Source organism: Lissotriton helveticus, chromosome 3_2 (assembly GCF_964261635.1).
Source record: "Lissotriton helveticus chromosome 3_2, aLisHel1.1, whole genome shotgun sequence".
Taxonomy (NCBI): domain Eukaryota; kingdom Metazoa; phylum Chordata; class Amphibia; order Caudata; family Salamandridae; genus Lissotriton; species Lissotriton helveticus.
In genome coordinates this window covers 197,586,449-197,610,692 of record NC_136062.1, presented here as the reverse complement: position 1 = coordinate 197,610,692, position 24,244 = coordinate 197,586,449, and the positions used below count along the sequence as shown (strand labels likewise).

The window sequence follows — 24,244 nt, the reverse complement described above, 5'->3', positions numbered from 1 at the left end:
TCTCCACACCACTGGAGTCAAGCTATCCAGGCTGAATGAAGGCTGATAGCCAGAAACCGGTCCTTGGATGCTTGATTCCGGTCTGGGAAAGACATGGCTTGGTAGTTCGGACTGGACTGTTCCCATGAGGCACAGGGTCAGAGCTGATTTGCATATAGCCAGTGTCTAACCCAGGGTGGTGTGGAGTGCAAAAAAACGATGGATTCAGGCCCAGATCCTTGTACTGGGGTGAATGTATGACATTGTTCTACATTCTGTCCATCAACTGTGTTTTTTGCAATCAAATGGTTAGAGCGGCAGACCAGACCCTGATGCAGAGGTCTGGTCCGGGACCAGGGTTCAATACCCGCCTCGTCGGGTCTTGGGCTCAATTTCCTCGGACCTGATAATTCTCGCCTCAGTGCCTATTCTAATCATGGGTCCCACTCTGCAACTCTAGGCAACAGCTTTCTTAATCTCCACAACGGCCCCAACAGCGCTGGGATGCCTGGCTTCACCTTGGGGTGCCCAGGAGTGAACATTTCACCGGGAAAAGCCAGGAAGGGTTCCTAAGCGGTATAAGGACAGCGCCGGGACACTTCCGTTGGAAGTAGCTGTGCGCATTACAAATGCTGGCATTTATATTTTTATTTACATGAGTTGGCCCTTGAGAGCCATTAGGATGTGGAATGCCAGTCATCCGATCATGTCAAAGGCCCATCTGTCTAAGCAACCACTGCATATAGCGAGAACCTTTAAATCTGGATGACCTGGATTGGCCATCAAGGATTCTGAAGCCTTATTGATTGCAGGATGAGTAAAGGGCTGAAAATAACTTGACAAACACATTATCATTACCAGTGGGAGTGCAAAGCCTAAGAGTTGGATTACATATCAATTTCTCGACTTGTACCCGGTGGTGACCGTCCTGTCTCTGGCAGTAGCGGTCGCTCCCCCACGCTCCCCTGACCAACGGTTATTGTAGCGCTTGGCTGCTTTGCTGCTCTGTGAAATTTCTATCTTTCTGTGCATCATTTAAAAGCGTAGCGCTTATTGCATATTTACAGCGCGTTACGATTGGTGCCTAGTTCGTTGCTGTTCTGCTCGTGCTTTGACATTATATGTGTGCCTGAATCATTGTTGGGTGATCGTGCTGGCATTTTGCTGTAGCGCTTTAATTTAATTTGAGGTCCGCTTTGGATGCTGTGAAGATCCTTGCCTGCTTGCCCACACGCACTCGCCCCGTGTTCTTGTTTGTTTTTGCCGCCATCTTGTGACGGTGCCTCCCGGCCCGTAGCTCCGCCCCGCTCCCGCCTTCCAGCTGACCCTCCCTCGCCCCTCCCCCCCCGCCAACCATTTATGACAGATGCTTTTGCGCGCAGCGTTCATGCGCAGCGGTCGCGCCCCATGCGCACCGAATGTGCGCCAAAGGTAAGCCCGTCTACGCCCGTCCTCGCCTGGACCGCGCCCAGCGCCAGACCCCCTGGTGCTCGCAAATCCCCCTCCACCCACATAACGTATGACGCCGCCACCCTCCTAGCCCTTAACCCCGGACGCACACCTCTATGCTACGAAGCTGCCCCGGGACGTACCCACGGACCTTTCGCCTGCCACTCCTGCAAATTTACCAGCATCAAGACCCATACCACTTCCACTAACCCCAAACACAGCTCCGACTCCAACCACCTGAAGTGCTTCCTGCTGAACACCCGCTCGGGCCACAGACACGCCACCGAACTCTGGGATCTACTTGACACTACATCACCGGACGTCGCCTTCCTTACTGAAACATGGATGAACGCATCATCAACACCCAACATCGCCATAGCCATCCCGGACAATTACAAGATCATCCGAAAAGACCGCACCATCAAAACAGGAGGAGGCATCGCCATCGTCCATAAGAACTCCATCAAAATCACGACCAGCTCCGACGATAACCTTACTACCGCCGAACACCTCCACTTCCAGATCCACACCGACCCTAGGACCACACTCAGAGGCACCCTCATCTATAGGCCTCCAGGAACCCGTAAACAATTCAGCGAAGACATCACTGACTTCATCAGTCCACATGCCCTCGCCTCCGAGAACTACATTCTACTAGGAGACCTCAACTTCCACCTGGATAAGAAAAACGACTGCAACACCACCACTCTTCTTGACAACCTGGCCAATCTCGGTCTCAAACAATTCGTTGACACCCCCACCCATGTAGCCGGACATACGCTCAACCCAATCTTCATCTCCAGCAAACACATCTCCTTCGATCGCACCACAGCACTCCATTGGACGGACCACAGTTGTGTTCACTTCAGCTACAAAACCACCTCGACCCACAACCCCCCACAACCTATCCCCCGAAGAAAATGGAACAAAATCACCACCGACCAACTCCTCACATCGCTCAACCAAAACACACCCGCCCTCTCATCGGACCCAAACCAAGCTGCCATCAAATTCAAACAATGGATCACTCACAGCGCTGACGAACTAGCACCCTTGAAAAACCATCACACCAAACAAGACAGAAAAAAGGCCCCCTGGTTCAACGATGACCTTAAGAAATCCAAAAAGCTATGCCGTACTCTCGAGAAATCATGGAGAAAAAACCCAACCACCGACACCATGACCACTTTCAAGGCAGCCACCCGCAAACACCACCAGCTGATTCGATCCACCAAGAAATCAGCATTCAAGGATCGACTCGACAACAACGCCCATAACAGCAAGGAACTATTCAACATCGTCAAAGAATTCACCAACCCCACTGCAGCCTCAAACGACATCACCTCCTCCCAAGACCTCTGTGATTCGTTATCCTCCTTCTTCTACAACAAAATTGCCGACATACATAACAGCTTCGAAAACAGTTCCAACGAACAATCCTCTCCACCTCCCTCAGAACCTAAACCGCCCTCTAACAACCTCAGCGCCTGGAACCCAATCACCACTGAAGACACCATCCGCCTAATGAATTCCATCCACTCTGGCTCGCCAACCGACCCATGTCCCCACCACATCTTCAACAAAGCAGACTCCATCATCGCACCCCATCTCCGTGATGTCATCAACTGCTCCTTCATCTCTGCTACCTTCCCAGAAAGCTGGAAACATGCCGAAGTCAGCGCCCTCCTGAAAAAACCCACAGCAGACCCCTCTGAACTTAAAAACTACCGCCCCATATCCCTCCTCCCATTCCCGGCCAAAGTCATTGAGAAAGCCGTCAATAGCCAACTCGCCGCCTTCCTCGAATCCAACAACTCCCTCGATCCCTCACAGTCCGGCTTCCGAGCCAAACACAGCACTGAAACCGCCCTCATCGCAGCAACAGACGACATCCGAACACTACTGGACAACGGAGAAACAGTGGCCCTCATTTTACTCGACCTCTCCGCCGCCTTCGACACGGTCAGTCACAGCACCCTCATACAACGCCTCAGCAACATCGGCATAAAAGGTAAAGCCTTGGACTGGATCATCTCATTCCTAGCTGGTAGAACTCAGAGAGTCCGACTTCCCCCATTCAAATCAGAGGCCACCGAAGTCATATGCGGTGTACCACAAGGATCTTCACTCAGTCCCACCCTCTTCAACGTTTACATGAGTCCCCTCGCTTCCATCGCGCGTCAACACAACCTTAACATCATCTCTTACGCTGACGACACCCAGCTGATCCTCTCCCTCACCAAAGACCCCAACACCGCCAAAACCAATCTTCACGAAGGCATGAAAGAAGTAGCCGTATGGATGAAAAACAGCCGCCTTAAACTTAACTCAGACAAAACGGAAGTGCTCATCCTAGGATCATCCCCCTCTGCCTGGGACGACTCTTGGTGGCCTTCGGATCTGGGCTCAGCACCCATACCCACTGACCACGCACGTAACCTTGGCTTCATCCTAGACTCCTCACTCTCGATGTCCAAACAAGTCAATTCCGTCTCATCCTCCTGCTTCAACGTACTTCGTATGCTCAAAAAAATCTTCCATTGGATCCCCGCCGAAACAAGAAAGACTGTCACCCACGCACTGGTTACTAGTCGACTAGACTACGGAAACACCCTCTATGCCGGAATTACAGCCAAATTACAGAAAAATCTCCAACGCATCCAAACCGCATCAGCGAGACTCATTTTGGACATCCCCCGCCAAGATCACATCACCGGCCACCTGAAAGACCTCCACTGGCTTCCCGTCAACAAGAGAATAACATTCCGTCTCCTCACCCACGCACATAAGGCCCTCTACAAACTAGGGCCCGAATGCCTCAACACTGGACTATCCTTCTACACACCCACCCGCCAACTAAGATCCTCCAATCAAGGCTTCACCGCAGTTCCGCGTATCCAAAGATCCACCATGGGAGGTAGATCCTTCTCCTACTTGGCGGCTAAGACCTGGAACTCACTCCCCACTCACCTCCGCCTTACACAGAACCACATCTCCTTCAGAAAAGAACTTAAAACCTGGCTATTCGATAAATAATGAACCCCTCCCCAAGCGCCTTGAGACCCTCTGGGTGAGTAGTGCGCTATATAAATTCCTGAACTTGAACTTGAACTTGAATAAAGTCCAAAGACCCATTCAGCTTTCTCACCATCTGCTCCAGGTCATCAATACTTTTTTTTTAAATTTCTTTATTCGTTGTTCCTCCATATCAAAAAATTACATACAAGTATCAGCATTAGTCTCTGTCACCTCAGCCGAGGTGGAACACTGTTTTATATCAGTACCAATCAAGATTTAGGCCACCGATGTAGCCAGCGGAGGAGGCTCTTATTTCACATCCCTGCACATTTTATAAACATTTTCAAAAACATAACTGCAACTAACCACCCCCCCTACTCCCTTCCCCCTAACCCCCTCCACCCTTACCCTCCCCCTCCCCGCCAGGTCTGGGATCCCCGAGGTCTGTACTTCGTATTATCTACACTGGGGTCCCTTTGCGTCTGCCCACTTTGTCTCGGGCCGTCCCCCCTTTGAAAGGCGTCAGGTCCTCATTGGCTTGTGTGGATTGCTTGGTGTGCCCTGTTATCTCTTGCATCATTGTTCCCCATGCCAGCAGCACTTTCGGTAGTTTATGATCCCTCCTGGTGTTACGCATATGCACTTCTTCAGCCCGTGCCCACTCCCTTAAATCTGTTCTCCACTTCGCCACTGTTGGCCCCTGCTGAGTTAGCCAATGGATTGCGATTCGCCGTTTGGCTATAACTAGTCCCAGGGCCAGGAACCTTCTACTTGTTTTGCGCTTAGGATCTCCTGGAATCAGGCTCAATATGCAAACGCGTGGTTCCAAATCAATTACCCATCCCGTTATCCTGGCCAGGTCTTCTATGATCAGCCGCCAGTAGTCCTTAATTGTTGGGCACAACCACACCATGTGCGGAAAATCCGCCGGAACTATATGACATCTGGGGCAGTGTGGATCCCTGGATGCCTGGATTTGTTTAAAGCGGTTGCATACCGATCAGGTCAGCAATACTTGAGCCAAATGCACCAAGAGCTGTCAAAATCTACAAATTGACGATGTTTGGGTTTTTTAGTTGGATTTCCAATTCAGAGTCTATTTTCAAAATTGTTTGTGTGCATCATAGAAGATGAACTTAGAGTGAGCAGGAATAATTTTGTTAGAGGTAAGGTATGAGATTAAGATAAAGTTATGTCAAAGACGACACCCAGATCTATCTCGAAACCTCTTCCATTGCCGACATCGAGAGACTCAACGATACTCTAAGAGAAGTCCATACTCTAAGAGAAGTCCAACACTTGATAACAATAAATCATCTAAAACTCAACCAAGACAAAACGGAAGTCCTCTTTATTTCCAACAAAGAAGAGAACCCCCAAATCTCAGAATGGCTAAAAGCTATTGTGAGGTACTGGGTTTTTAAGAACCGGCACAGAACCGGTAACCCAGCGGTGCCAGGGAATCAACACCCAGAGACCTCGGGTTCTTCCTGATCCAGACCTACAGAAACTTCAGAGTCTTCTAGGTGAAGTCAAAGATTAGTTTATTGGCTGCAACCAAGGTAACAGGTGTCCTAGAAGTACAATACGGGTATATTCTCAGGAGACTGCACACTTTTACAAAGTCAGGCTTCTCTTCTTATACACAATGTTGGGCCTCGGGCAAAACATTCTTGGTTGTAAAGTAAATTGTCAACATACTTTTAAGACAAAAAGAAAGCAGAGTCATGATGACATGTCCATATTTCACTTCGTGCTGCCTACAACAAATCATTTGGCAAGGCCCAACATTTCATCAGATATCACTGGACCCCTAATAAAAACGGGCACCTCCCCACCATAAAGTAAGTGAAGCAAAGGAGTGGAGATAGATGTGAGCGAGATATGGCAGGTGTGCGCGCTGAAATGGTTTTATGGTTTGTTGAGCCTAGATGCTATCTTGCTCGGCCACTGGGAGGGAACTGACCTAACGAGTTTGGCCTGGGGCAATGGATCCAACTTGTACTGAGGTCAGGGAAAAGTCGATTAAGGAGTATGTGTCCTTGTGGAATCAAATTCAACTGGATTAAGGCCTATGTAAAGGGCAACATATAAATGGGAGCCAAGGGTTCAGAATGTAAATGACGATTTCGAGGTGAAATCGTCACTCGAACACGCCGAAAATACATGTACATGATGTACTCGTCATTCTCGGTCTTTTGATACCAAATTCATCATATTTCGACGAAGTTTTAATTCTCGAGTCCAGAATGATTATACGAATCCAGGTTTTCAGAACCTCAATCCCTCCTTTTGCCCTTACATAGGCAATTAATCTATTCTCATGTTAGTCTGAGTCCAGATCTATATTCCTAAAGTCATTGAGATGTTGCTGTAACATCATTCTAGTACTCAGTTCATCTCTTGACACAGGCTTCCTTACTCATGATGTAACACAGAGGCCACATATTGCAGGAGCACACTGTATGCACAGACAGAACAGGAAAAGAATGGCTAAGACCATCCCAATGACCATCAGAATTTTCCATGTCCAGGCAGATATCAGTTCCCAGAACCATCCCATTAATGACCAATCTCCTTTATCCACATGAATGGATTCAGAAATCTTATGTAGTTTGGAGATGGCCCTGTACACGGTTGGAGCATTATCTGGGATGAAAATGCAACAACTAGACTGGATCAATTTGCATACTCCACCTCGGTCTGCAAGTATAACATCCAAAGCGACCCGGTTCTGAAGGGTCATAAGTCGATCCGACTGGAGCTCAGCAGTCAAGTTACTAAGGGCCAAATCAACAAGGAAGGGAGGTAGAGTAGTAGAAGTAGGCTCCTTACTCCACAAGATAATATGTATAAACAACAGGAATCCTACCAGAGGAAATGCTACCCAAGAAGAGTATGGGAGCACTCAAGGTTATGTAAAATACCCCTCACACACCAAAAGGCCCCTTGGTGTCATGCTTCATCATCGGGGTCTTCGCACCCCTCTAACGGGATGCGGCGTGCTGCGACCTACGACTACGCGGGAGCACTTGTCAAATGACTATGTGTGGTGTGTGTGGTGCAAGTGAGTGATAATGTGAGTGATGGTGAGTAGTGAAGAGTTAAAAAGTACCTGGCTTGTAGGTGAAATTTTTTTTTATTCAGAACCTCGAGTTGGCACTGTTAAAAGAAGTGATGTGCGAGGTGATTCTGTCGTAATAATGAACAGCACCTCATGTGTGCGTCGACATGTTTCGGGGCTGGCGCCCCTTCTTCAGGACGGGAGCACAACTTCCCCACCTTACTCACGTTTTACTATTTGTAACTTTAAAAATATGGTTAGCTAAATAAAAGGGACAACATTTTTTTACAAGTGGTATATAGGCTATAATGTGCCTACAGCGGAATTTGGCTCAGGATACATGCAATTGCATGACCTGAAAAAGAAAAAGAAAAAGAAGGTTACCCAGAGTCTGGGTGGTTCTACAGGTGCAGTCACCTGGAACAACCTTATAAAACAGTTACCCTGTAAAGGAAATAACTCACAAAACACACAACATAGAGAACACATAAGGTACCAAAGAAAATGTAGGTCATACTCATTAGAAAAGAGTTGGTTGTTTCATGAGCTCATAGAAACGTCTGGGGGTTGATTGCTACTTTGTGCAATCTGAGTGGAGAGAATAAAAGTAATAGGGACGAGATTTAGTTGTTAGTTCTTACTTGATATGGAAGTGAAGTCTTGTTAGCTCTGTTGAAATACTCACAAAGTAGGGACGAAATTGCCACCTTCTTACCCCTCGCGCTGCTCCGCTCGTATGATTTTCAGAGCCTTTGACTCGAGGTATATATACCAGGTGGAATTGATTAATTAGCCAAGACACTAATTGCCGGATTTGGTGTGGTGCCTAAATATGGGCTTTCCGCCTGATTGATTGCCGTATGGGGGCTGATTGTAATACCCAAGATTGATTGGTTTGTTCGGAGGTTGCAGGGACGCACCTATCAGAGCGAGCGCCACTGGCCAAAGTGTCCCAGCCTCGCGCAAGCGCGTGGCTTAGTGTGGAGTACGCGCATGCGCGTAGAGGAGACACTGGACGACCGCGCGTGCGCGGCTCCGGTAGATGTTTGTCGATTTTCGAGGGGAATTAGGTATGCTAGGAACGGGTTTGACCGATGTTATGGGCCATATTCTACATTATTTCACATTGTGAAATGGGGCTTAGGCGGTCTTATAAAGCACTTTTGAACTTGGTATGCTTGAAAACAGTGTAGTAAACGTTTATAGGCTACATCAGTCTCTGCTGAGAGTGAAAAAGTTTGTAAATGGGCATATTCAAGTACTTCTGAACCTTGGTGCATTTATCCCTTTCTTCAATGGGTATATCTCCATCAAGTGAGTAGTGCATCAGTTACGTGGACAGTTGTGACCAAGGGACGTCATCATTGAGTCCTTGTATATGGGTACCCAGACGGAACACCCATCTTTGTTCCTTTTGAAAAAGACCTTTTTCGGATGGCAATGATTCAATGATTGTCCAGTTTAGATCATTGACACAGTGTTGTTTTTCGAGGTAGTGTGTAGCCATCTTTGTGGTGCTCTTTTTGCACCTTACATTGCTTTTATGTTCATTTAATCTTGTTTTTACAGCTCTGGTGGTCATCCCCACATATTCCAAACCACAGGGGCAAGTTATTATATAGACCACATTCTTAGTGTTGCAATTCGTAAGGCGTCGTTGTTCCCAGGTGGTGCCATTCCTGAATGTTAGGTTTTTGCTCTTTTTTGTCAAGTGGCAGCTGCTACAATTTCCGCAGGGAAAATGACCTTGAATTCCATCAGGTTGTGTCCTGGTATCAAAGTCAGTTTTCGGTCTGGTATGGACCAAAATGTCTTTCAAATTGCGTCCCCGGCGGTGGGCATACATGGGTTTCTCCAGATTGAGTGTACCACAGTTAAGAATAGACCAATGTTTATTTATAATTTTAGACACTTCGTTAGACACAGTAGTGTAAGTAGTGACACAAATTGGTCTTTTGTTGTCACCCGGCTCACGTACTCGATCTTCAAGAAGAGCCTCTCTGTGATTGTTCGTTGCTCTTTTCATTGCTCTATTGATGGTTTTCTCTGGGTACTGTCTTTGTAACAATTTTTCTTTGAGGTCACAAGCCTGTGATTTATACTCAATCAATTCGGTGCAGTTACGCCTCAATCGTAAACATTGTCCATATGGCAAATTCTCTCTTAGGTGTCTGGGGTGAAAACTGTCGTATCTTAACAGACAGTTCCTCGCCGTGGGTTTGAAGTGGGTGGTACTTTTTAATTTACCACCTTGAGAGTAGATATTGAGGTCCAGAAAGATCATGGAGTGGTGCGAGATAGTGCTGGTGAATTTTAAGAAAGCATTCTGGTTGTTCAACCATGCCACAAAATCCACCGCAGATTGGTGGTTCCCATTCCAGATGACAAAAACGTCATCAATATACCTCTTCCAGGTGTCGATGTTGCTCCTGTATGGATTGTCTGGATGCAGGATCTTATTGGTCTCAAGATGGTGGACGTAAAGTCCAGCCAGACTTGGAGCAAAAGTACTGCCCATGCTGGTACCATGGCTCTGTAAATAGATGGTTTGTTTGTAATGGAAAAAGTTGTGTTGTAGTGCTAACGATATACACTCAAGGACCAGACCTCTTGGTGTTTGGTACTTCCAAGGGTTAGTGAAAAGCACCTCCTCAATGATTTGGAGTGTTTCATCATGAGGCAGGCTGGTATATAAACTCTCCACATCCAGACTCATCAGAAGTTGTTTTGATGGGTCGAAGTCTCTGTTATCCAGCAGTTGTAGAACCGACTTGGTATCTTTTAAGTAGGTGGAGGTTGACTGGACCAATGGACGTAGAAAGGCATCTGCAAATTTGGAAAGGGGCTCCAAAATAGAGCCGATTCCTGACACAATAGGTCTTCCCGGTGGGTTGGTTATGTCTTTGTGGATTTTAGGGATACAGTAGAAGTAAGGGATGCGTGGTGCTGACTGTTGTAGGAAATCTCCCTCGTTTTTACTCAGCCAATCATGCGCAAGCCCTTCTTCGATCATGCTCCCTATCCTTGTCCTGAGTTTATCCGTAGGGTCATCCCGTAATATCGTGTAGTTCCGTCTATCAGATAGTAATCTCAGACATTCTGCATCATACAACTCTGTTGTTTGCACCACTATAGCACCACCCTTGTCTGCTGGTTTTATTATTATTTTGTTGTTATCTGCCAGTTCCCTTATAGCTTGTTGCTCTTGCCTGCTGGTATTATGAAAGACTTTGGCCGTTGACAGATCAATTTTATTGACTTCGGTCATAATCGCCTTTTCAAATGTTAGTATTTCGATGGGCAGAGCGGAGTCAGGGGGGGTGAATGTTGACTTTGTTCGCAGTCCTGTGTCTGTTGTTCCTTGGGTAGGCGGTTTGTCCTGAAAAAAGGCCTGTAATTTCAGCTTCCTCACAAAGTCTTTCATTTCCATATTTAGTTTGAAAATGTCTGGTTTGTGCGTAGGTACAAAACCCAGTCCCTTGTCGAGTACATTTTCCTGGATCTCAGTTAGAGGCCAGGGGGTCAGATTTACCACTAAGTTCCCCTTTTGCTTGTTGAAGGCTGGTTCGGGAGGGATCCTGTCATACTCCTCGTTGTCCTGGAGTTGTTCTGTTCCTGTTGATCTTCCCAGGCCACATTGTTGCCTTTTCTGTTTCTTCCCCGTGTCCCGGGGCGTGAGCCTAAAAAAGGCTGTTGGTCATAGAAACCCTCATTATATTCTGGGTTCCACTGTTGGTAATTTGGTCCTGCCATGGGTGGGCAGAAAGGGAAAGGGGTGAATTGTGGTGGGCCCAAGTATGTTGGATATTGTGGTTGGGGTTGGGGTTGATAGCCTCGCCACCCCCTTTGTCTGGGAAATTGTTGTCTTCTTTGTCTCCAGCCCCCTCTCCGTGGTTTGTACCCCTTATTCCCGCTAGAATTTGATCCGGAGGAACCATTGTCTGAACCATCGCTGTCATAGTCGCTGTTAGAGTTTTTTGGAACGTAATCAGCTTTTGTGTAAGGGTATGCTCCTTCTGGTGTGAATTTTGCTTTATCCTTACTTAATTTGTTGGTCTTACTTTGTTTGAGTGTGAACTCAAAATCAGTCATCTGCAGATTTAGTTTGTCCAGTCTTACTTTTAGGTCAGTTGTTGATATGTATGTATTCAGTTGGACTTCGATTTTGGTGATCTCAATTTTTAGTTCTTGGGTGATCCTAGCTGCTGTTTTTATTATCAAGACCAGCCAGTCTCTTGAACAATGCCAAGAGATTAATGACCACTCTTTTTTTAAAATGAGATCATTCTGAAAAATCAGTGGTTCGTTTTTCACAATTAGCCCTGGTGGTGCAATTTTACTCCTAAGATATTCCTTCATGAAAAGGCCATGTAGGGCTGCTTTAATTTGGTTGCGTCTTGCCCCGAAACATGTTGACGCACACATGAGGTGCTGTTCATTATTACGACAGAATCACCTCGCACATCACTTCTTTTAACAGTGCCAGCTCGAGGTTCTGAATTAAAAAAAAATTCACCTACAAGCCAGGTACTTTTTAACTCTTCACTACTCACCATCACTCACTTGCACCACACACACCACACATAGTCATTTGACAAGTGCTCCCGCGTAGTCGTAGGTCGCAGCACGCCGCATCCCGTTAGAGGGGTGCGAAGACCCCGATGATGAAGCATGACACCAAGGGGCCTTTTGGTGTGTGAGGGGTATTTTACATAACCTTGAGTGCTCCCATACTCTTCTTGGGTAGCATTTCCTCTGGTAGGATTCCTGTTGTTTATACAAGTTACTAAGGGCACCAGCAGTTTCAGTCACGGTGGACTCAACTACCCTTGTTAATTGCCTTATGTTTCTACTGTTAGCCATGGATCCCCAGAACGTCAGAAAACCCTTTGCAAAGTCCCCAAATTCTTGACCTGCAGTGTCTTCTTTACTCAAAACACCTCTAACTACCCTTGTCCGGTGGTAATCCGCCTCTGCTGTGTAGGTGGGAGGCAACAGGAATGAAACAAAACATGAGCCCGAGAAGTCAGGGGGCAACCATGTGTAGGCTCTATCATGGCAGATGAAATAAGTACCCTTAGCGGCTAAAAACGCTGGGGAAGTCTGGGATCCAAAAACATACGTTTCTGTACAGATACTCTTCCCTAGCTGAGCTCTGGGATTTTTGCCAACACCTTGCAGACACAGGTGACCTTGATGGGGTACGATCCAGATGGGGGAGGATCTTTTGGCTTGCTGTTTCTCACTTAAAGTAGTGCCATATCCGGTCACGTTCCAACCTACATATGCAAGTATCTCATCATCCGGAGTGTCTTCATAAGAAGTTACTTCCTTGATCATGTCAACTATACCTTTGACTAGGGCGCTAGTCTTGAGGTTGTCTTTTACAGAACGTAGGGGTTGGATTTCCTTCCTTGTTGATTTGGTTAAGTAGGCAGCGTGCAGCTGCGGGAGTTTTCACATCAACTCACACACATAGGAACACACACCATATACTAAAGAAGCCAGCGGTCATTCACATAATGGAGGACGAACATGGCCTCACGTTTGGGGAGGATGAAATTGACCGGATACTGAGAGACATCAGCCCTTTCGAAGGCCTGAGTAATCCAGAAACCGGTCTTAACATTAATGAGTGGAATGAACTAATCAATTTAAGACGCAACCAAATTAAAGCAGCGCTACATGGCCTTTTCATGAAGGAATATCTTAGGAGTAAAATGGCACCACCAGGGCTAATTGTGAAAAACGAACCACTGATTTTAGGCGGATTACCACCGGACAAGGGTAGTTAGAGGTGTTTTGAGTAAAGAAGACACTGCAGGTCAAGAATTTGGGGACTTTGCAAAGGGTTTTCTGACGTTCTGGGGATCCATGGCTAACAGTAGAAACATAAGGCAATTAACAAGGGTAGTTGAGTCCACCGTGACTGAAACTGCTGGTGCCCTTAGTAACTTGTATAAACAACAGGAATCCTACCAGAGGAAATGCTACCCAAGAAGAGTATGGGAGCACTCAAGGTTATGTAAAATACCCCTCACACACCAAAAGGCCCCTTGGTGTCATGCTTCATCATCGGGGTCTTCGCACCCCTCTAACGGGATGCGGCGTGCTGCGACCTACGACTACGCGGGAGCACTTGTCAAATGACTATGTGTGGTGTGTGTGGTGCAAGTGAGTGATGGTGAGTAGTGAAGAGTTAAAAAGTACCTGGCTTGTAGGTGAATTTTTTTTTAATTCAGAACCTCGAGCTGGCACTGTTAAAAGAAGTGATGTGCGAGGTGATTCTGTCGTAATAATGAACAGCACCTCATGTGTGCGTCAACATGTTTCGGGGCAAGACGCAACCAAATTAAAGCAGCCCTACATGGCCTTTTCATGAAGGAATATCTTAGGAGTAAAATGGCACCACCAGGGCTAATTGTGAAAAACGAACCACTGATTTTTCAGAATGATCTCATTTTAAAAAAAGAGTGGTCATTAATCTCTTGGCATTGTTCAAGAGACTGGCTGGTCTTGATAATAAAAACAGCAGCTAGGATCACCCAAGAACTAAAAATTGAGATCACCAAAATCGAAGTCCAACTGAATACATACATATCAACAACTGACCTAAAAGTAAGACTGGACGAACTAAATCAGCAGATGACTGATTTTGAGTTCACACTCAAACAAAGTAAGACCAACAAATTAAGTAAGGATAAAGCAAAATTCACACCAGAAGGAGCATACCCTTACACAAAAGCTGATTACGTTCCAAAAAACTCTAACAGCGACTATGACAGCGATGGTTCAGACAATGGTTCCTCTGGATCAAATTCTAGCGGGAATAAGGGGTACAAACCACGGAGAGGGGGCTGGAGACAAAGAAGACAACAATTTCCCAGACAAAGGGGGTGGCGAGGCTATCAACCCCAACCCCAATCCCAACCACAATATCCAACATACTTGGGCCACCACAATTCACCCCTTTCCCTTTCTGCCCACCCATGGCAGGACCAAATTACCAACAGTGGAACCCAGAATATAATGAGGGTTTCTATGACCAACAGCCTTTTTTAGGCTCACGCCCCGGGACACGGGGAAGAAACAGAAAAGGCAACAATGTGGCCTGGGAAGATCAACAGGAACAGAACAACTCCAGGACAACGAGGAGTATGACAGGATCCCTCCCGAACCAGCCTTCAACAAGCAAAAGGGGAACTTAGTGGTAAATCTGACCCCCTGGCCTCTAACTGAGATCCAGGAAAATGTACTCGACAAGGGACTGGGTTTTGTACCTACGCACAAACCAGACATTTTCAAACTAAATATGGAAATGAAAGACTTTGTGAGGAAGCTGAAATTACAGGCCTTTTTTCAGGACAAACCGCCTACCCAAGGAACAACAGACACAGGACTGCGAACAAAGTCAACATTCACCCCCCCTGACTCCGCTCTGCCCATCGAAATACTAACATTTGAAAAGGCGATTATGACCGAAGTCAATAAAATTGATCTGTCAACGGCCAAAGTCTTTCATAATACCAGCAGGCAAGAGCAACAAGCTATAAGGGAACTGGCAGATAACAACAAAATAATAATAAAACCAGCAGACAAGGGTGGTGCTATAGTGGTGCAAACAACAGAGTTGTATGATGCAGAATGTCTGAGATTACTATCTGATAGACGGAACTACACGATATTACGGGATGACCCTACGGATAAACTCAGGACAAGGATAGGGAGCATGATCGAAGAAGGGCTTGCGCATGATTGGCTGAGTAAAAACGAGGGAGATTTCCTACAACAGTCAGCACCACGCATCCCTTACTTCTACTGTATCCCTAAAATCCACAAAGACATAACCAACCCACCGGGAAGACCTATTGTGTCAGGAATCGGCTCTATTTTGGAGCCCCTTTCCAAATTTGCAGATGCCTTTCTACGTCCATTGGTCCAGTCAACCTCCACCTACTTAAAAGATACCAAGTCGGTTCTACAACTGCTGGAAAACAGAGACTTCGACCCATCAAAACAACTTCTGATGAGTCTGGATGTGGAGAGTTTATATACCAGCCTGCCTCATGATGAAACACTCCAAATCATTGAGGAGGTGCTTTTCACTAACCCTTGGAAGTACCAAACACCAAGAGGTCTGGTCCTTGAGTGTATATCGTTAGCACTACAACACAACTTTTTCCATTACAAACAAACCATCTATTTACAGAGCCATGGTACCAGCATGGGCAGTACTTTTGCTCCAAGTCTGGCTGGACTTTACGTCCACCATCTTGAGACCAATAAGATCCTGCATCCAGACAATCCATACAGGAGCAACATCGACACCTGGAAGAGGTATATTGATGACGTTTTTGTCATCTGGAATGGGAACCACCAATCTGCGGTGGATTTTGTGGCATGGTTGAACAACCAGAATGCTTTCTTAAAATTCACCAGCACTATCTCGCACCACTCCATGATCTTTCTGGACCTCAATATCTACTCTCAAGGTGGTAAATTAAAAAGTACCACCCACTTCAAACCCACGGCGAGGAACTGTCTGTTAAGATACGACAGTTTTCACCCCAGACACCTAAGAGAGAATTTGCCATATGGACAATTTTTACGATTGAGGCGTAACTGCACCGAATTGATTGAGTATAAATCACAGGCTTGTGACCTCAAAGAAAAATTGTTACAAAGACAGTACCCAGAGAAAACCATCAATAGAGCAATGAAAAGAGCAACGAACAATCACAGAGAGGCTCTTCTTGAAGATCGAGTACGTGAGCCGGGTGACAACAAAAGACCAATTTGTGTCACTACTTACACTACTGTGTCTAACGAAGTGTCTAAAATTATAAATAAACATTGGTCTATTCTTAACTGTGGTACACTCAATCTGGAGAAACCCATGTATGCCCACCGCCGGGGACGCAATTTGAAAGACATTTTGGTCCATACCAGACCGAAAACTGACTTTGATACCAGGACACAACCTGATGGAATTCAAGGTCATTTTCCCTGCGGAAATTGTAGCAGCTGCCACTTGACAAAAAAGAGCAAAAACCTAACATTCAGGAATGGCACCACCTGGGAACAACGACGCCTTACGAATTGCAACACTAAGAATGTGGTCTATATAATAACTTGCCCCTGTGGTTTGGAATATGGTGGGGATGACCACCAGAGCTGTAAAAACAAGATTAAATGAACATAAAAGCAATGTAAGGTGCAAAAAGAGCACCACAAAGATGGCTACACACTACCTCGAAAAACAACACTGTGTCAATGATCTAAACTGGACAATCATTGAATCATTGCCATCCGAAAAAGGTCTTTTTCAAAAGGAACAAAGATGGGTGTTCCGTCTGGGTACCCATATACAAGGACTCAATGATGACGTCCCTTGGTCACAACTGTCCACGTAACTGATGCACTACTCACTTGATGGAGATATACCCATTGAAGAAAGGGATAAATGCACCAAGGTTCAGAAGTACTTGAATATGCCCATTTACAAACTTTTTCACTCTCAGCAGAGACTGATGTACAAATGGTGATTGCAGCCTATAAACGTTTACTACACTGTTTTCAAGCATACCAAGTTCAAAAGTGCTTTATAAGACCGCCTAAGCCCCATTTCACAATGTGGAATAATGTAGAATATGGCCCATAACATCGGTCAAACCCGTTCCTAGCATACCTAATTCCCCTCGAAAATCGACAAACATCTACCGGAGCCGCGCACGCGCGGTCGTCCAGTATCTCCTCTACGCGCATGCGCGTACTCCACACTAAGCCACGCGCTTGCGCGAGGCTGGGACACTTTGGCCAGTGGCGCTCGCTCTGATAGGTGCGTCCCTGCAACCTCCGAACAAACCAATCAATCTTGGGTATTACAATCAGCCCCCATACGGCAATCAATCCGGCGGAAAGCCCATATTTAGGCACCACACCAAATCCGGCAATTAGTGTCTTGGCTAATTAATCAATTCCACCTGGTATATATACCTCGAGTCAAAGGCTCTGAAAATCATACGAGCGGAGCAGCGCGAGGGGTAAGAAGGTGGCAATTTCGTCCCTACTTTGTGAGTATTTGAACAGAGCTAACAAGACTTCACTTCCATATCAAGTAAGAACTAACAACTAAATCTCGTCCCTATTACTTTTATTCTCTCCACTCAGATTGCACAAAGTAGCAATCAACCCCCAGACGTTTCTATGAGCTCATGAAACAACCAACTCTTTTCTAATGAGTATGACCTACATTTTCTTTGGTACCTTATGTGTTCTCTATGTTGTGTGTTTTGTGAGTTATTTCCTTTACAGGGTAACTGTTTTATAAGGTTGTTCCAGGTGACTGCACCTGTAGAACCACCCAGACTCTGGGTAACCTTCTTTTTCTTTTTCTTTTTCAGGTCATGCAATTGCATGTATCCTGAGCCAAATTCCGCTGTAGGCACATTATAGCCTATATACCACTTGTAAAAAAAATTTGTCACTTTTATTTAGCTAACCATATTTTTAAAGTTACAAATAGTAAAACGTGAGTAAGGTGGGGAAGTTGTGCTCCCGTCCTGAAGAAGGGGCGCCAGTCCCGAAACATGTCGACGCACACATGAGGTGCTGTTCATTATTACGACAGAATCACCTCGCACATCACTTCTTTTAACAGTGCCAGCTCGAGGTTCTGAATAAAAAAAAATTTCACCTACAAGCCAGGTACTTTTTAACTCTTCACTACTCACCATCACTCACATTATCACTCACTTGCACCACACACACCACACATAGTCATTTGACAAGTGCTCCCGCGTAGTCGTAGGTCGCAGCACGCCGCATCCCGTTAGAGGGGTGCGAAGACCCCGATGATGAAGCATGACACCAAGGGGCCTTTTGGTGTGTGAGGGGTATTTTACATAACCTTGAGTGCTCCCATACTCTTCTTGGGTAGCATTTCCTCTGGTAGGATTCCTGTTGTTTATACAAGTTACTAAGGGCACCAGCAGTTTCAGTCATGGTGGACTCAACTGCCCTTGTTAATTGCCTTATGTTTCTACTGTTAGCCATGGATCCCCAGAACGGCAGAAAACCCTTTGCAAAGTCCCCAAATTCTTGACCTGCAGTGTCTTCTTTACTCAAAACACCTCTAACTACCCTTGTCCGGTGGTAATCCGCCTCTGCTGTGTAGGTGGGAGGCAACAGGAATGAAACAAAACATGAGCCCGAGAAGTCAGGGGGCAACCATGTGTAGGCTCTATCATGGCAGATGAAATAAGTACCCTTAGCGGCTAAAAACGCAGGGGAAGTCTGGGATCCAAAAACATACGTTTCTGTACAGATACTCTTCCCTAGCTGAGCTCTGGGATTTTTGCCAACACCTTGCAGACACAGGTGACCTTGATGGGGTACGATCCAGATGGGGGAGGATCTTTTGGCTTGCTGTTTCTCACTTAAAGTAGTGCCATATCCGGTCACGTTCCAACCTACATATGCAAGTATCTCATCATCCGGAGTGTCTTCATAAGAAGTTACTTCCTTGATCATGTCAACTATACCTTTGACTAGGGCGCTCGTCTTGAGGTTGTCTTTTACAGAACGTAGGGGTTGGATTTCTCGTGCATATATGAACATTGTCCTATATGCCCATACTGAACCATTGTGACTAAATGGCAGGACCAAATAGGGGATACCTCTATCCGTTGTGTGAGGCATGAGACCACACACCCAACAGCTAGTCGTGTTCATTACAAGTTGGTGTTGGTGTAATAACTGAATAAAGGAGTTATTAATGAACTTTAATCTCCTATTCGATTCGTGGTCAGGCAGAGGGTGGGAAGAATGAGAGGAAACAGTAGGAGGAGGTATGGGTGATGCAGTGGGTGCAAATGTTACATGGAAAGAGAATAAAACATAACTTATCAAAAAGATCATTACGCTGGATAGCATCAAAATACACAATATTATAAAACTTTTCTTTGTCATCGTGTTACACAGTCTCTGCTTAAAGTTCATTTGTTTGGCAAGGCTCTCCACATCAGGAAACTCCATCCTCTCTAAGTTGCTGCCCGCGGTGGTAGGTTGCCTCTGCTAAAGGATGCTTCCGTCAGTCTAGGGAACCTCCCTTGGACCAATCAGAACTACCGACCTAACGTCGTCAGCTGCACCCAAAAGACTTTAATCAACCGCGGCCCTAGCAGCGGAACCCGGATGGCGGTTCGAAAAACAAAAAATAAGCAAGTTACCTAGATGGGAGATCTGCACTTTCAAAAATAGGATTTGGGGAAAAGATACGTTTATTAGTCCATAGGTCTTGGTCTCAGATCATAAAAAGGAATCACTTTTGTTCGTTCGTTCTTCTAGGCCGCAAATTGTAGCGTCTTTTTCCTGGTATTGTCTGGTCCTGAAACATCAGTTCAGGCTCCAAAGAGTTCAATTGTTCTGGTGGTGGCACAGTTTCTTGAAAAATGTTCTCGCTTTCACAATCAGGGTTAGTTTCCTTTACACGGTCATCGCTGACAGGTATGACACGTGGCACAGTTGTAAGCTCTGAGTCAGTGACACCTTTCTGGACCCACTGGTCATGTGGCGGAGGTGAAGGGATTCTCTTGCAATGGACCCCGTGGATTCAGTTGGCCTTCCCCTCCACTCGAACTGATGACCTCGTGGAAAGAAGGACGAGGTGCGGCCCGGTCCACCTGGGCTGGTCGTTCTTTGTCCTTTGAAAGTTCTTTACGAGGATCCAGGATCCAGGGACAATGGAGTGACCTGGAGTCTCAGAGACCGGAGGCAGGGTGTTGTGGACCTGTTGATGTAAAACACGCAATTTAGCCGTCAATTCATACAAGTAATCAAGCAAAATAGGGTGTTGCAGCTCGCTGAACTTCGTGGGCCTAGGCACTCCCCATATGTTGGCTGGCCGGCCAAAGACAATTTCGTAAGGGCTGAGTTTCACTCGCGAATGCACAGTCATTCTGGTGGATTGGAGTGCTAAGGGTAGAGCGTCAGGCCATTTAAGACCTGTGCTCGCTTGGATTTTGGCCAATTTAAGTTTTAGCGTGCCATTGTAACATTCCACTAATCCAGCTGATTGGGGGTGATTTGCAGCGTGGAACTTCTGCCTAATGCCTAGCCCTTCACACACTCCTTTCATCACACAACCCACAAATTCACTTCCGTTGTCTGACCAGACCATTCTGGGCATTCCAAACCTAGGGAAGTACTCTTTCACAAGGGCTTTCGCTGTGGACAAGGCAGTATTGTCTTTTAGGGGATAGGCTTCTACCCATCTTGAGGAGGCACAAACAACCACAAGCACATATTTTAAGTTGTTGCACCTCTCCATATGTATGAAATCTAGCTGCAAAACCTCGAACGGGTACGTAGGAGGTGCAAAATGACCAGCTGGAGTCGGGGTTTCCCTACCAGGATGTGCTTCAGACATACCATGCAATTCTTGACAACATTCTCTGCACACTTGGGAATCCCTGAATTCTTCCACACTGGGGCCAACAACTCGCAAATCCCTTTCACGCTGATATGAGCCATTCCATGAGCCATTGTAACCACTGCAAGCACATATGCATCGGGTAACAACCATCTCTGATGCTCTGTCAATTCAATCCAACAACCATTTGCATCCATTCTCCCTGTACTCTCTCTCCACGTGCTCAACTTTTTCTCTGTGGCCTCAGCTTGGATGGACTTCACACTCTCTATCGTGTCCTCACATACTCCAACCTCACCAGTCCATCTTTCAGGGCCTGCAACATACATTCGGCTCATAACATTCTTTGCCGTTTCTTTAGCGGTCTCATCAGCGAATGCATTTCCACGACCAACATCATCAGTCACCTTCTTGTGAGCACTACATTTCACAATCGCCATTTGCAGGGGCAAGGTCAGTGATTCAAGAAGCTCATTCACCAACTGACCATGCTGAATCTTAGCTCCATGCGAAGTCAGGAACCCACGTTCTCTCCACAATCGTCCAAAGCTGTGAGCCACTCCAAACGCATACTGACTATCAGTGTAGACAGTCACTCTCATTCCTTTAGACAACACACATGCTCTCGTAAGTGCGACTAATTCTGCGGCTTGAGCTGAACCATGTGGTATTCGTGCAGTTTCAACGACTGTGTGCAAAGTTGTGACAGCATATGCTGCAGTCACATTCCCATTTGGGAGCTTAAAGCATGAACCATCTACCCATAATGTACCGTCACATTCAGCAAGAGGAGTGTCAAATAAATCCACTCTCCCTTTTGTCTCTTCCTCTGTTGTGAGGAAACAATCGTGCTGCTCTAAAGCATCTGATTCCTCTGCAATTGGTAACAACGTGGCTAGATTCAAGGTACTGCACCTTTTTATATGCACATGGCTCGCTAGCAGCGTTAATTCATAACTGGACAGTCGAGCACTATTTAAGTGCTGTGTCTTGGTCCTATTTAACAATGTGTCTACTGCATGCGGGACCATCACTATTAGTGTATTATTCATCACTAGACCAGCAGACTGTCGAATAGAAACAGCTGCTGCTGCTGTGGCCCTTAAACAACTTGGCAATGCTTGTGCTACCGGATCCAAAGTTGACAAAAAATAGGCGCATGGCCGCTGTCGACCTCCAAATAACTGAGTTAACACAGACAAAGCACAGCCCTCCTTCTCGTGGACATACAATGTGAAAGGCTTACTGTAGTTGGGCGTACCTAACACAGGAGCCGAACATAATGCTGTGCGTAATTCGAGAAAACTTTTCTGACACTCTTCAGACCAAGGAATGGGATTGGGTGTATTTTTACACGTTAATGCCACCAAGGGTTTGGCCAATAACGAAAAATTTGGAATCCACTGTCTACAGTACGATGTAATGCCCAAGAAAGCACGCACCTCTCTCTGTGTTCTAGGCACATTCAATTTCGCTATTGCCTGAATTCTTTCTGGGGTCAGTTTCCTTCCCTCCTTCGATAAGAGGTGACCTAAGTAGGTCACTTCTTGTCGGCAATATTGGAGCTTGGAAAGTGACACTTTGTGATGCAGATCACACAGATGACGCAATAATGTCAATGTGGCCTTTTTACAAATTTTCTCAGTATCTGCAGCAATGAGCAAATCGTCCACATACTGTACAAGAGTGGCACCTTTAGGCAAAACAATCGTGTCAAGCTGAGTTTTCAGAGCTTGACTGTATATTGAGGGGCTTTCACAGTAGCCTTGAGGAGCGCGTTTAAAGCGGAAGCTTCGACCTCCTAAACTGAAGGAAAAAATGTCCCTGCTCTCCTCAGCAATTGGGATGCTGAAGAAAGCATTCTTTAGGTCAATCACTGAAAACCATGAAGCAGAAGCTGGAATCATAGTTAATAATGTGGTAATGTCGGGGACAACTGGGAATTGTGGCACAACTATCTTATTTACTTCTCTAAGATCAATCACAAATCTGTACACAGGTGGCTGAGAAGGGTCAGTTCGTTTTAAAACAGGCAGAACAGGACTATTGCAAACATTGCCTCGTGTTTCCTCAATCACATCCTTTTCAATCAATTCGTAAACAATCGCTAGCAAAGCTTTTTCACCCTCATTAGATATTCTGTATTGGGGAATTCGTGGCATTTTGACATTCGACTTCAATGTTACAACATATGGTGGAATTTCTAAAAGACCTACATCATTAGGACCAGTGGCCCAAAGAATATCTGGGAGAAGTGACAATTCCGCTGGAAGTGCATCTCTCGACAAATACATGGGAGAAACCACTTTCTTGCCTAAAGTAAGTTGTACTCCTGAAGGAGAACAGTACAAAGTCGCATACAATCTTTTTAACAAATCCAATCCTAGCAAATTTTCACCACAACCTGTTGTCAGAATAAGGGGTGCTTCGAATTCACAAGGACCAACAGAAAGAGATAAAGGGTCAGAAATCGGATTTCTAACTGGGGCGCCAGAAAAACCTACAGAAACGTTCATTTCGCCAGACAAAGGTGCGTCAGGGAGTTTAGAGTGCATAATAGAACTCTTTGTAGCACCCGTATCCAACAGAATGCACACCTGATGTAATCACCTCAACGTAAGGTCCACTCTGATCTACTGGAACTGAAACAACTCCCTTTCTTTGTCTATGGCTGTCCTAGCAATCATTATTCTCCCACTGCTCATTTTCTGTGTAATAATCTTCAACATAGTATTGAGCGGTCCTGTCAGATACGTTATTTTGCTGATCAAACCTGTTCATAGAGTTTTGTGGTGGAAGGGGACGTGTGTCCTGAGGGGCGTTTCCACGCCCTCTACCTCTAGGCGCTTGCTGACTGCCACGACCTCTAACACCAGAAACTCCATTTGTACGTTGTGATAGGACAGGACAATTATACTTGTAATGACCCTCTTGTTTGCAATATAAACACTGGTTGGGACCTACACGGGGTTGAGTGTAATCAAATCTTTGCGAGTTTCTCTGATACTGTTGAGGCTGCTGAAAAGTATTTTGGTAGTGATTCTGACCATTATTATTTTGATTACCGCTACCACGTGGCGGATAGGCTTGCTGTAGCAAAACCTTTGTTTTGAGTTCTCTAGTTTTCTTTTCTACTTTATCTTTCTCATCTTTGTCTCTATTTTCGTAATATTGTGCAGTAGCCAATATCTGGGCTGAAGATGAGACTGCCCAAGAACTTTCTGAATCTTTTAATTTTTTACACAATTCTGGAAGCAGATTGTGCACGAATTTATCGACAAACAATCTCTGACCACCTTCTG

The 24,244-nt window shown here is 45.8% G+C and overlaps 1 protein-coding gene across 7 annotated transcripts in view; it reads right to left on the bottom strand.

Moving 5' to 3' along the window:
• Positions 1-24,244, bottom strand: part of REC114 (REC114 meiotic recombination protein) — a 1,622,368-nt gene that overhangs the window by 220,824 nt on the left and 1,377,300 nt on the right. The window lies entirely within an intron of this gene.